Consider the following 14,244-nt stretch of genomic DNA (forward strand, 5'->3'; position numbering starts at 1 on the left):
TTTTGGTGAAAATGGTTTTACATTTTTTTTTTAGGCCTGTCCAGAATGTCGCTTTTTCGGCATGATCGGAGTCATCGTTTTTAGGGACAAAATAGAAATCTACAATTTTTTGTGAAAATGGTTTTAAAATGTTTTTTTTAGGCCTGTCCAGAATGTCGCTAGTTCGGCATGACCGGGGTCACTGTTTTTGTGTCACTAAAATGAAGAAAAACAAAAATCTGCAATTTTTTGTGAAAATGGTTTTACATTTTTTTTTTAGGCCTGTCCAGAATGTCGCTTTTTCGGCATGATCGGAGTCATCGTTTTTAGTGACAAAAATAGAAATCTACAATTTTTTGTGAAAATGGTTTTAAAATGTTTTTTTTTAGGCCTGTCCAGAATGTCGATAGTTCAGCATGACCGGGGTCACTGTTTTTGTGTCAAAAAATGAAAAAAAAAATCTGAGCTTTTTTGTGAAAATGGTTCTAAAATGTTTTTTTTTAGGCCTGTCCAAAATGTCGCTAGTTCTGCATGATCGGAGTCATCGTTTTTGGTGACAATATAGAAATCTGCAATTTTTTTGTGAAAATGGTTTTAAAATGTTTTTTTAGGCCTATCCAGAATGTCGATAGTTCGGCATGACCGGGGTCACTGTTTTTGTGTCACTAAAATGAAGAAAAACAAAAATCTGCAATTTTTTGTGAAAATGGTTTTACATTTTTTTTTTAGGCCTGTCCAGAATGTCGCTTTTTCGGCATGATCGGAGTCATCGTTTTTAGTGACAAAAATAGAAATCCACAATTTTTTGTGAAAATGGTTTTAAAATGTTTTTTTTAGGCCTGTCCAGAATGTCGATAGTTCAGCATGACCGGGGTCACTGTTTTTGTGTCAAAAAATGAAAAAAAAAATCTGAGCTTTTTTGTGAAAATGGTTCTAAAATGTTTTTTTTAGGCCTGTCCAAAATGTCGCTAGTTCGGCATGATCGGAGTCATCGTTTTTGGTGACAATATAGAAATCTGCAATTTTTTGTGAAAATGGTTTTAAAATGTTTTTTTAGGCCTGTCCAGAATGTCGATAGTTCGGTCACTGTTTTTGTGTCAAAAAATGAAAAAAAAAAATCTGAGCTTTTTTTGTGAAAATGGTTCTAAAATGTTTTTTTTTAGGCCTGTCCAAAATGTCGCTAGTTCGGCATGATCGGAGTCATCGTTTTTGGTGACAATATAGAAATCTGCAATTTTTTGTGAAAATGGTTTTAAAATGTTTTTTTAGGACTATCCAGAATGTCGATAGTTCGGCATGACCGGGGTCACTGTTTTTGTGTCACGAAAATGAAAAAAAAAAATCAGCGATTTTTGGTGAAAATGGTTTTAAATTTTTTTTTTAGGCCTGTCCAGAATGTCGCTTTTTCGGCATGATCGGAGTCATCGTTTTTAGGGACAAAATAGAAATCTACAATTTTTTGTGAAAATGGTTTTAAAATGTTTTTTTTAGGCCTGTCCAGAATGTCGCTAGTTCGGCATGACCGGGGTCACTGTTTTTGTGTCACGAAAATGAAAAAAAAAAATCTGCAATTTTTTGTGAAAATGGTTTTACATTTTTTTTTTAGGCCTGTCCAGAATGTCGCTTTTTCGGCATGATCGGAGTCATCGTTTTTAGGGACAAAATAGAAATCTACAATTTTTTGTGAAAATGGTTTTAAAATGTTTTTTTTAGGCCTGTCCAGAATGTCGCTAGTTCGGCATGACCGGGGTCACTGTTTTTGTGTCACTAAAATGAAGAAAAAAAAATCTGCAATTTTTGGTGAAAATGGTTTTAAAAAATTTTTTTAGGCCTGTCCAGAATGTCGCTAGTTCGGCATGATCGGAGTCATCGTTTTTGGTGACAAAAACAGAAATCTACAATTTTTGGTGGAAATGGTTTTAATTTTATTTTTTAGGCCTGTCCAGAATGTCGCTAGTTCGGCATGACCGGGGTCATCGTTTTTGGTGACAAAAATAGAAATCTGCAATTTTTTGTGAAAATGGTTTTAAAATGTTTTTTTTAGGCCTGTCCAGAATGTCGCTAGTTCTGCATGAACGGGTCAATGTTTTTGTGTCACGAAAATGAAAAAAAAAAATCTGCAATTTTTTGTGAAAATGGTTTAAAAAAAATTTTTTAGGCCTGTCCAGAATGTCGCTTTTTCCGCATGATCGGAGTCATATTTTTTAGGGACAAAATAGAAATCTGCAATTTTTTGGGAAAATGGTTTTAAAATGTTTTTTTAGGCCTGTCCAGAATGTCGATAGTTCGGCATGACCGGGGTCACTGTTTTTGTGTCAAAAAATGAAAAAAAAAATCTGAGCTTTTTTGTGTGAAAATGGTTCTAAATTTTTTTTTTAGGCCTGTCCAAAATCTCGCTAGTTCGGCATGATCGGAGTCATCGTTTTTGGTGACAAAAATAGAAATCTGCAATTTTTTGTGAAAATGGTTTTAAAATGTTTTTTTTAGGCCTGTCCAGAATGTCGCTTTTTCGGCATGATCGGAGTCATCGTTTTTAGGGACAAAATAGAAATCTGCAATTTTTTGTGAAAATGGTTTTAAAATGTTTTTTTAGGCCTATCCAGAATGTCGATAGTTCGGCATGACTGGGGTCACTGTTTTAGTGTCACGAAAATGAAAAAAAAAAATCGGCAATTTTTGGTGAAAATGGTTTTAAATTTTTTTTTTAGGCCTGTCCAGAATGTCGCTTTTTCGGCATGATCGGAGTCATCGTTTTTAGGGACAAAATAGAAATCTACAATTTTTTGTGAAAATGGTTTTAAAATGTTTTTTTTAGGCCTGTCCAGAATGTCGCTAGTTCGGCATGACCGGGGTCACTGTTTTTGTGTCACTAAAATGAAGAAAAAAAAAAATCTGCAATTTTTTGTGAAAATGGTTTTACATTTTTTTTTTAGGCCTGTCCAGAATGTTGCTTTTTCGGCATGATCGGAGTCATCGTTTTTAGTGACAAAAATAGAAATCTACAATTTTTTGTGAAAATGGTTTTAAAATGTTTTTTTTAGGCCTGTCCAGAATGTCGATAGTTCAGCATGACCGGGGTCACTGTTTTTGTGTCAAAAAATGAAAAAAAAAATCTGAGCTTTTTTGTGAAAATGGTTCTAAAATGTTTTTTTTTAGGCCTGTCCAAAATGTCGCTAGTTCTGCATGATCGGAGTCATCGTTTTTGGTGACAATATAGAAATCTGCAATTTTTTTGTGAAAATGGTTTTAAAATGTTTTTTTAGGCCTATCCAGAATGTCGATAGTTCGGCATGACCGGGGTCACTGTTTTTGTGTCACGAAAATGAAAAAAAAAAATCAGCGATTTTTGGTGAAAATGGTTTTACATTTTTTTTTTAGGCCTGTCCAGAATGTCGCTTTTTCGGCATGATCGGAGTCATCGTTTTTAGGGACAAAATAGAAATCTACAATTTTTTGTGAAAATGGTTTTAAAATGTTTTTTTTAGGCCTGTCCAGAATGTCGCTAGTTCGGCATGACCGGGGTCACTGTTTTTGTGTCACTAAAATGAAGAAAAACAAAAATCTGCAATTTTTTGTGAAAATGGTTTTACATTTTTTTTTTAGGCCTGTCCAGAATGTCGCTTTTTCGGCATGATCGGAGTCATCGTTTTTAGTGACAAAAATAGAAATCTACAATTTTTTGTGAAAATGGTTTTAAAATGTTTTTTTTAGGCCTGTCCAGAATGTCGATAGTTCAGCATGACCGGGGTCACTGTTTTTGTGTCAAAAAATGAAAAAAAAAATCTGAGCTTTTTTGTGAAAATGGTTCTAAAATGTTTTTTTTTAGGCCTGTCCAAAATGTCGCTAGTTCTGCATGATCGGAGTCATCGTTTTTGGTGACAATATAGAAATCTGCAATTTTTTTGTGAAAATGGTTTTAAAATGTTTTTTTAGGCCTATCCAGAATGTCGATAGTTCGGCATGACCGGGGTCACTGTTTTTGTGTCACTAAAATGAAGAAAAACAAAAATCTGCAATTTTTTGTGAAAATGGTTTTACATTTTTTTTTTAGGCCTGTCCAGAATGTCGCTTTTTCGGCATGATCGGAGTCATCGTTTTTAGTGACAAAAATAGAAATCTACAATTTTTTGTGAAAATGGTTTTAAAATGTTTTTTTTAGGCCTGTCCAGAATGTCGATAGTTCAGCATGACCGGGGTCACTGTTTTTGTGTCAAAAAATGAAAAAAAAAATCTGAGCTTTTTTGTGAAAATGGTTCTAAAATGTTTTTTTTAGGCCTGTCCAAAATGTCGCTAGTTCGGCATGATCGGAGTCATCGTTTTTGGTGACAATATAGAAATCTGCAATTTTTTGTGAAAATGGTTTTAAAATGTTTTTTTAGGCCTGTCCAGAATGTCGATAGTTCGGTCACTGTTTTTGTGTCAAAAAATGAAAAAAAAAAATCTGAGCTTTTTTTGTGAAAATGGTTCTAAAATGTTTTTTTTTAGGCCTGTCCAAAATGTCGCTAGTTCGGCATGATCGGAGTCATCGTTTTTGGTGACAATATAGAAATCTGCAATTTTTTGTGAAAATGGTTTTAAAATGTTTTTTTAGGACTATCCAGAATGTCGATAGTTCGGCATGACCGGGGTCACTGTTTTTGTGTCACGAAAATGAAAAAAAAAAATCAGCGATTTTTGGTGAAAATGGTTTTAAAATTTTTTTTTAGGCCTGTCCAGAATGTCGCTTTTTCGGCATGATCGGAGTCATCGTTTTTAGGGACAAAATAGAAATCTACAATTTTTTGTGAAAATGGTTTTAAAATGTTTTTTTTAGGCCTGTCCAGAATGTCGCTAGTTCGGCATGACCGGGGTCACTGTTTTTGTGTCACTAAAATGAAGAAAAAAAAAAATCTGCAATTTTTTGTGAAAATGGTTTTACATTTTTTTTTTAGGCCTGTCCAGAATGTCGCTTTTTCGGCATGATCGGAGTCATCGTTTTTAGTGACAAAAATAGAAATCTACAATTTTTTGTGAAAATGGTTTTAAAATGTTTTTTTTAGGCCTGTCCAGAATGTCGATAGTTCAGCATGACCGGGGTCACTGTTTTTGTGTCAAAAAATGAAAAAAAAAATCTGAGCTTTTTTGTGAAAATGGTTCTAAAATGTTTTTTTTTAGGCCTGTCCAAAATGTCGCTAGTTCTGCATGATCGGAGTCATCGTTTTTGGTGACAATATAGAAATCTGCAATTTTTTTGTGAAAATGGTTTTAAAATGTTTTTTTAGGCCTATCCAGAATGTCGATAGTTCGGCATGACCGGGGTCACTGTTTTTGTGTCACTAAAATGAAGAAAAACAAAAATCTGCAATTTTTTGTGAAAATGGTTTTACATTTTTTTTTTAGGCCTGTCCAGAATGTCGCTTTTTCGGCATGATCGGAGTCATCGTTTTTAGTGACAAAAATAGAAATCTACAATTTTTTGTGAAAATGGTTTTAAAATGTTTTTTTTAGGCCTGTCCAGAATGTCGATAGTTCAGCATGACCGGGGTCACTGTTTTTGTGTCAAAAAATGAAAAAAAAAATCTGAGCTTTTTTGTGAAAATGGTTCTAAAATGTTTTTTTTAGGCCTGTCCAAAATGTCGCTAGTTCGGCATGATCGGAGTCATCGTTTTTGGTGACAATATAGAAATCTGCAATTTTTTGTGAAAATGGTTTTAAAATGTTTTTTTAGGCCTGTCCAGAATGTCGATAGTTCGGTCACTGTTTTTGTGTCAAAAAATGAAAAAAAAAAATCTGAGCTTTTTTTGTGAAAATGGTTCTAAAATGTTTTTTTTTAGGCCTGTCCAAAATGTCGCTAGTTCGGCATGATCGGAGTCATCGTTTTTGGTGACAATATAGAAATCTGCAATTTTTTGTGAAAATGGTTTTAAAATGTTTTTTTAGGACTATCCAGAATGTCGATAGTTCGGCATGACCGGGGTCACTGTTTTTGTGTCACGAAAATGAAAAAAAAAAATCAGCAATTTTTGGTGAAAATGGTTTTAAATTTTTTTTTTAGGCCTGTCCAGAATGTCGCTTTTTCGGCATGATCGGAGTCATCGTTTTTAGGGACAAAATAGAAATCTACAATTTTTTGTGAAAATGGTTTTAAAATGTTTTTTTTAGGCCTGTCCAGAATGTCGCTAGTTCGGCATGACCGGGGTCACTGTTTTTGTGTCACTAAAATGAAGAAAAAAAAATCTGCAATTTTTGGTGAAAATGGTTTTAAATTTTTTTTTTAGGCCTGTCCAGAATGTCGCTAGTTCGGCATGATCGGAGTCATCGTTTTTGGTGACAAAAACAGAAATCTACAATTTTTGGTGGAAATGGTTTTAATTTTATTTTTTAGGCCTGTCCAGAATGTCGCTAGTTCGGCATGACCGGGGTCATCGTTTTTGGTGACAAAAATAGAAATCTGCAATTTTTTGTGAAAATGGTTTTAAAATGTTTTTTTTAGGCCTGTCCAGAATGTCGCTTTTTCGGCATGATCGGAGACATCGTTTTAAGGGACAAAATAGAAATCTGCAATTTTTTGTGAAAATGGTTTTAAAATGTTTTTTTAGGACTGTCCAGAATGTCGCTAGTTCGGCATGACCGGGGTCACTGTTTTTGTGTCACGAAAATGAAAAAAAAAAATCTGCAATTTTTTGTGAAATTGGTTTTAAAATGTTTTTTTAGGCCTGTCCAGAATGTCGATAGTTCGGCATGACCGGAGTCACTGTTTTTGTGTCAAAAAATGAAAGAAAAAAAATCTGCAATTTTTTGTGAAAATGGTTTTACATTTTTTTTTAGGCCTGTCCAGAATGTCGCTTTTTCGGCATGATCGGAGTCATCGTTTTTAGTGACAATATAGAAATCTGCAATTTTTTGTGAAAATGGTTTTACATTTTTTTTTAGGCCTGTCCAGAATGTCGCTTTTTCGGCATGACCGGGGTCACTGTTTTTGTGTCAAAAAATGAAAAAAAAAATCTGAGCTTTTTTGTGAAAATGGTTCTAAAATGTTTTTTTTTAGGCCTGTCCAAAATGTCGCTAGTTCGGCATGATCGGAGTCATCGTTTTTGGTGACAAAAAAAGAAACTGCAATTTTTTGTGGAAATGGTTTAAAAACAATTTTTTAGGCCTGTCCAGAATGTCGCTTTTTCGGCATGACCGGGGTCACTGTTTTTGTGTCACGAAAATGAAAAATAAAAATCTGCAATTTTTTGTGAAAATGGTTTTTAATTTTTTTTTAGGCCTGTTCAGAATGTCGATAGTTCGGCATGACCGGGGTCATCGTTTTTAGGGACAAAATAGAAATCTGCAATTTTTTGTGAAAATGGTTTTAAAATGGTTTTTTAGGCCTGTCCAAAATGTCGATAGTTCGGCATGACCGGGGTCATCGTTTTTAGGGACAAAATAGAAATCTGCAATTTTTTTTGAAAATGGTTCTAAAATGTTTTTTTAGGCCTGTCCAGAATGTCGATAGTTCGTCATGACCGGGGTCACTGTTTTTGAGTCGTGAAAATGAAAAAAAAAAATCAGCAATTTTTTGTGAAAATGGTTTTAAATTTTTTTTTAGGCCTGTCCAGAATGTCGCTAGTTCGGCATGACCGGGGTCACTTTTTTTGTGTCACGAAAATGAAAAAAAAATATCTGCAATTTTTTGTGAAAATGGTTATAAAATGTTTTTTTTAGGCCTGTCCAGAATGTCGATAGTTCGTCATGACCGGGGTCACTGTTTTTGTGTCAAAAAATGAAAAAAATAAATCTGGGCTTTTTTTGTGAAAATTGTCACTTTTTGTGTCAAAAATGAAAAAAAAAATCTGAGCTTTTTTTGTGAAAATGGTTCTAAAATGTTTTTTTTAGGCCTGTCCAAAATGTCGCTAGTTCGGCATGATCGGAGTCATCGTTTTTGGTGACAAAAATAGAAATCTGCAATTTTTAGTGAAAATGGTTTTAAACATTTTTTTTAGGCCTGTCCAGAATGTCGATAGTTCTGCATGACCGGGATCACTTTTTTTGTGTCACGAAAATGAAAAAAAAATATCTGCAATTTTTTGTGAAAATGGTTATAAAATGTTTTTTTTAGGCCTGTCCAGAATGTCGATAGTTCGGCATGACCGGGGTCACTGTATTTGTGTCGTGAAAATGAAAAAAAAAATCTGCAATTTTTAGTGAAAATGGTTTTAAACATTTTTTTTAGGCCTGTCCAGAATGTCGCTAGTTCGCCATGACCGGGGTCACTGTTTTTGTGTCACAAAAATGAAAAAAAAATATCTGCAATTTTTTGTGAAAATGGTTATAAAATGTTTTTTTAGGCCTGTCCAGAATGTCGCTAGTTCGGCATGACCGGTGTCATCGTTTTTGGTGACAAAAATAGAAATCTGCAATTTTTTGTGAAAATGGTTTTAAACATTTTTTTTAGGCCTGTCCAGAATGTCGCTAGTTCGGCATGACCGGGGTCACTGTTTTTGTGTCGTGAAAATGAAAAAAAAAATCCTGGCTTTTTTTGTGAAAATTGTTCTAAAATGTTTTTTTAGGCCTGTCCAGAATGTCGCTAGTTCGGCATGACCGGGGTCACTGTTTTTGTGTCGTGAAAATGAAAAAAAAATATCTGCAATTTTTTGTGAAAATGGTTATAAAATGTTTTTTTTAGGCCTGTCCAGAATGTCGATAGTTCGGCATGACCGGGGTCACTGTATTTGTGTCGTGAAAATGAAAAAAAAAAATCTGCAATTTTTAGTGAAAATGGTTTTAAACATTTTTTTTAGGCCTGTCCAGAATGATGATTTTTCGGCATGATCGGAGTCATCGTTTTTAGGGACAAAATAGAAATCTGCAATTTTTTGTGAAAATGGTTTTAAAATGTTTTTTTAGGCCTGTCCAGAATGTCGCTAGTTCGGCATGACCGGGGTCACTTTTTTTGTGTCACGAAAATGAAAAAAAATATCTGCAATTTTTTGTGAAAATAGTTATAAAATGTTTTTTTTAGGCCTGTCCAGAATGTCACTAGTTCGGCATGACCGGGGTCACTTTTTTTGTGTCACGAAAATGAAAAAAAAATATCTGCAATTTTTTGTGAAAATAGTTATAAAATGTTTTTTTTAGGCCTGTCCAGAATGTCGCTAGTTCGGCATGACCGGGGTCACTTTTTTTGTGTCACGAAAATGAAAAAAAAATATCTGCAATTTTTTGTGAAAATGGTTATAAAATGTTTTTTCTAGGCCTGTCCAGAATGTCGCTAGTTCGGCATGACCGGGGTCACTGTTTTTGGTGACAAAAATAGAAATCTGCAATTTTTTGTGAAAATGGTTTTAAAATGTTTTTTTAGGCCTGTCCAGAATGTCGCTAGTTCGCCATGACCGGGGTCACTGTTTTTGTGTCACAAAAATGAAAAAAAAATATCTGCAATTTTTTGTGAAAATGGTTATAAAATGTTTTTTTAGGCCTGTCCAGAATGTCGCTAGTTCGGTCACTGTTTTTGTGTCGTGAAAATGAAAAAAAAAATCCTGGCTTTTTTTGTGAAAATGGTTATAAAATGTTTTTTTTAGGCCTGTCCAGAATGTCGATAGTTCGGCATGACCGGGGTCACTGTATTTGTGTCGTGAAAATGAAAAAAAAAAATCTGCAATTTTTAGTGAAAATGGTTTTAAACATTTTTTTTAGGCCTGTCCAGAATGATGATTTTTCGGCATGATCGGAGTCATCGTTTTTAGGGACAAAATAGAAATCTGCAATTTTTTGTGAAAATGGTTTTAAAATGTTTTTTTAGGCCTGTCCAGAATGTCGCTAGTTCGGCATGACCGGTGTCACTTTTTTTGTGTCACGAAAATGAAAAAAAAAATATCTGCAATTTTTTGTGAAAATGGTTATAAAATGTTTTTTTAGGCCTGTCCAGAATGTCGATAGTTCGGCATGATCGGAGTCATCGTTTTTAGGGACAAAATAGAAATCTGCAATTTTTTGTGAAAATGTTTTTAAAATGTTTTTTTAGGCCTTTCCAGAATGTCGCTAGTTCGGCATGACCGGGGTCACTTTTTTTGTGTCACGAAAATGAAAAAAAAATATCTGCAATTTTTTGTGAAAATAGTTATAAAATGTTTTTTTTAGGCCTGTCCAGAATGTCGATAGTTCGTCATGACCGGGGTCACTGTTTTTGTGTCAAAAAATGAAAAAAAAAAATCTGAGCTTTTTTTGTGAAAATTGTTCTAAAATGTTTTTTTAGGCCTGTCCAGAATGTCGCTAGTTCGGCATGACCGGGGTCACTGTTTTTGTGTCACGAAAATGAAAAAAAAATATCTGCAATTTTTTGTGAAATGGTTATAAAATGTTTTTTTAGGCCTATGCAGAAAGTCGATAGTTCGGCATGATCGGGAGTCATCGTTTTTGGTGACAAAAATAGAAATCTGCAATTTTTTGTGAAAATGGTTTTAAAATGTTTTTTTAGGCCTGTCCAGAATGTCGCTAGTTCGCCATGACCGGGGTCACTGTTTTTGTGTCACAAAAATGAAAAAAAAATATCTGCAATTTTTTGTGAAAATGGTTATAAAATGTTTTTTTAGGCCTGTCCAGAATGTCGCTAGTTCGGCATGACCGGTGTCATCGTTTTTGGTGACAAAAATAGAAATCTGCAATTTTTTGTGAAAATGGTTTTAAACATTTTTTTTAGGCCTGTCCAGAATGTCGCTAGTTCGGCATGACCGGGGTCACTGTTTTTGTGTCGTGAAAATGAAAAAAAAAAATCTGCAATTTTGTTTTTTTTAGGCCTGTCCAGAATGTCGATAGTTCGTCATGACCGGGGTCACTGTTTTTGTGTCAAAAAATGAAGAAAAAAAAATCAGAGCTTTTTTTGTGAAAAAGGTTCTAAAATGTTTTTTTTAGGCCTGTCCAGAATGTCGCTAGTTCGGCATGACCGGGGTCACTGTTTTTGTGTCAAAAAATGAAGAAAAAAAAATTGAGTTTTTTTTGTGAAAATGGTTCTAAAATGTTTTTTTTAGGCCTGTCCAGAATGTCGCTAGTTCGGCATGACCGGGGTCACTGTTTTTGTGTCAAAAAATGAACAAAAAAAATCTGAGCTTTTTTTGTGAAAATTGTTCTAAAATGTTTTTTTAGGCCTGTCCAGAATGTCGCTAGTTCGGCATGACCGGGGTCACTGTTTTTGTGTCACGAAAATGAAAAAAAAATATCTGCAATTTTTTGTGAAATGGTTATAAAATGTTTTTTTAGGCCTGTCCAGAATGTCGATAGTTCGGCATGATCGGAGTCATCGTTTTTGGTGACAAAAATAGAAATCTGCAATTTTTTGTGAAAATGGTTTTAAAATGTTTTTTTAGGCCTGTCCAGAATGTCGCTAGTTCGGCATGACCGGGGTCACTGTTTTTGTGTCAAAAAATGAACAAAAAAAATCTGAGCTTTTTTTGTGAAAAAGGTTCTAAAATGTTTTTTTTAGGCCTGTCCAAAATGTCGCTAGTTCGGCATGACCGGGGTCACTGTTTTTGTGTCAGGAAAATGAAAAAAAAATATCTGCAATTTTTTGTGAAAATGGTTTTACATTTTTTTTTTGGCCTGTCCAGAATGTCGCTAGTTCGGCATGATCGGAGTCATCGTTTTTGGTGTCAAAAATAGAAATCTGCAATTTTTTGTGAAAATGGTTTTAAAATGTTTTTTTTAGGCCTGTCCAGAATGTCGCTCGTTCGGCATGACCGGGGTCACTGTTTTTGTGTCAAAAAATGAACAAAAAAAATCTGAGCTTTTTTTGTGAAAATTGTTCTAAAATGTTTTTTTAGGCCTGTCCAGAATGTCGCTAGTTCGGCATGACCGGGGTCACTGTTTTTGTGTCACGAAAATGAAAAAAAAATATCTGCAATTTTTTGTGAAATGGTTATAAAATGTTTTTTTAGGCCTGTCCAGAATGTCGATAGTTCGGCATGATCGGAGTCATCGTTTTTGGTGACAAAAATAGAAATCTGCAATTTTTTGTGAAAATGGTTTTAAAATGTTTTTTTAGGCCTGTCCAGAATGTCGCTAGTTCGGCATGACCGGGGTCACTGTTTTTGTGTCAAAAAATGAACAAAAAAAATCTGAGCTTTTTTTGTGAAAAAGGTTCTAAAATGTTTTTTTTAGGCCTGTCCAAAATGTCGCTAGTTCGGCATGATCGGATTCATCGTTTTTGGTGTCAAAAATTGAAATCTGCAATTTTTTGTGAAAATGGTTTTAAAATGTTTTTTTTAGGCCTGTCCAGAATGTCGCTAGTTCGGCATGACCGGGGTCACTGTTTTTGTGTCGTGAAAATGAAAAAAAAAAATCAGCAATTTTTTGTGAAAATGGTTTTAAATTATTTTTTTAGGCCTGTCCAGTATGTCGCTAGTTCGGCATGACCGGGGTCACTGTTTTTGTGTCACGAAAATGAAAAAAAAATATCTGCAATTTTTTGTGAAATGGTTATAAAATGTTTTTTTAGGCCTGTCCAGAATGTCGATAGTTCGGCATGATCGGAGACATCGTTTTTGGTGACAAAAATAGAAATCTGCAATTTTTTGTGAAAATGGTTTTAAAATGTTTTTTTAGGCCTGTCCAGAATGTCGCTAGTTCGGCATGACCGGGGTCACTGTTTTTGTGTCACAAAAATGAAAAAAAAATATCTGCAATTTTTTGTGAAAATGGGTATAAAATGTTTTTTTAGGCCTGTTCAGAATGTCGATAGTTCGGCATGATCGGAGTCATCGTTTTTGGTGTCAAAAATAGAAATCTGCAATTTTTTGTGAAAATGGTTTTAAAATGTTTTTTTTAGGCCTGTCCAGAATGTCGCTCGTTCGGCATGACCGGGGTCACTGTTTTTGTGTCAGGAAAATGAAAAAAAAATATCTGCAATTTTTTGTGAAAATGGTTTTACATTTTTTTTTTGGCCTGTCCAGAATGTCGCTAGTTCGGCATGATCGGAGTCATCGTTTTTGGTGTCAAAAATAGAAATCTGCAATTTTTTGTGAAAATGGTTTTAAAATGTTTTTTTTAGGCCTGTCCAGAATGTCGCTCGTTCGGCATGACCGGGGTCACTGTTTTTGTGTCAGGAAAATGAAAAAAAAATATCTGCAATTTTTTGTGAAAATGGTTTTACATTTTTTTTTTGGCCTGTCCAGAATGTCGCTAGTTCGGCATGATCGGAGTCATCGTTTTTGGTGTCAAAAATAGAAATCTGCAATTTTTTGTGAAAATGGTTTTAAAATGTTTTTTTAGGCCTGTCCAGAATGTCGCTAGTTCGGCATGACCGGGGTCACTGTTTTTGTGTCACGAAAATGAAAAAAAAATATCAGAGCTTTTTTTGTGAAAATGGTTCTAAAATGTTTTTGTGTCACGAAAATGAAAAAAAAATATCAGAGCTTTTTTTGTGAAAATGGTTCTAAAATGTTTTTTTTAGGCCTGTCCAAAATGTCGCTAGTTCGGCATGATCGGAGTCATCGTTTTTAGGGACAAAATAGAAATCTGATAATTTTTTGTGAAAATGGTTTTACAATTTTTTTTGGCCTGTCCAGAATGTCGCTAGTTCGGCATGACCGGGGTCACTGTTTTTGTGTCAAAAAATGAAGAAAAAAAAATTGAGTTTTTTTTGTGAAAATGGTTCTAAAATGTTTTTTTTAGGCCTGTCCAGAATGTCGCTAGTTCGGCATGACCGGGGTCACTGTTTTTGTGTCAAAAAATGAACAAAAAAAATCTGAGCTTTTTTTGTGAAAATTGTTCTAAAATGTTTTTTTAGGCCTGTCCAGAATGTCGCTAGTTCGGCATGACCGGGGTCACTGTTTTTGTGTCACGAAAATGAAAAAAAAATATCTGCAATTTTTTGTGAAATGGTTATAAAATGTTTTTTTAGGCCTGTCCAGAATGTCGATAGTTCGGCATGATCGGAGTCATCGTTTTTGGTGACAAAAATAGAAATCTGCAATTTTTTGTGAAAATGGTTTTAAAATGTTTTTTTAGGCCTGTCCAGAATGTCGCTAGTTCGGCATGACCGGGGTCACTGTTTTTGTGTCAAAAAATGAACAAAAAAAATCTGAGCTTTTTTTGTGAAAAAGGTTCTAAAATGTTTTTTTTAGGCCTGTCCAAAATGTCGCTAGTTCGGCATGATCGGATTCATCGTTTTTGGTGTCAAAAATAGAAATCTGCAATTTTTTGTGAAAATGGTTTTAAAATGTTTTTTTTAGGCCTGTCCAGAATGTCGCTCGTTCGGCATGACCGGGGTCACTGTTTTTGTGTCAGGAAAATGAAAAAAAAATATCT

The sequence above is a fragment of the Salmo salar genome, chromosome 25, assembly GCF_965601325.2.
Source record: "Salmo salar chromosome 25, fSalSal1, whole genome shotgun sequence".
NCBI lineage: Eukaryota > Metazoa > Chordata > Actinopteri > Salmoniformes > Salmonidae > Salmo > Salmo salar.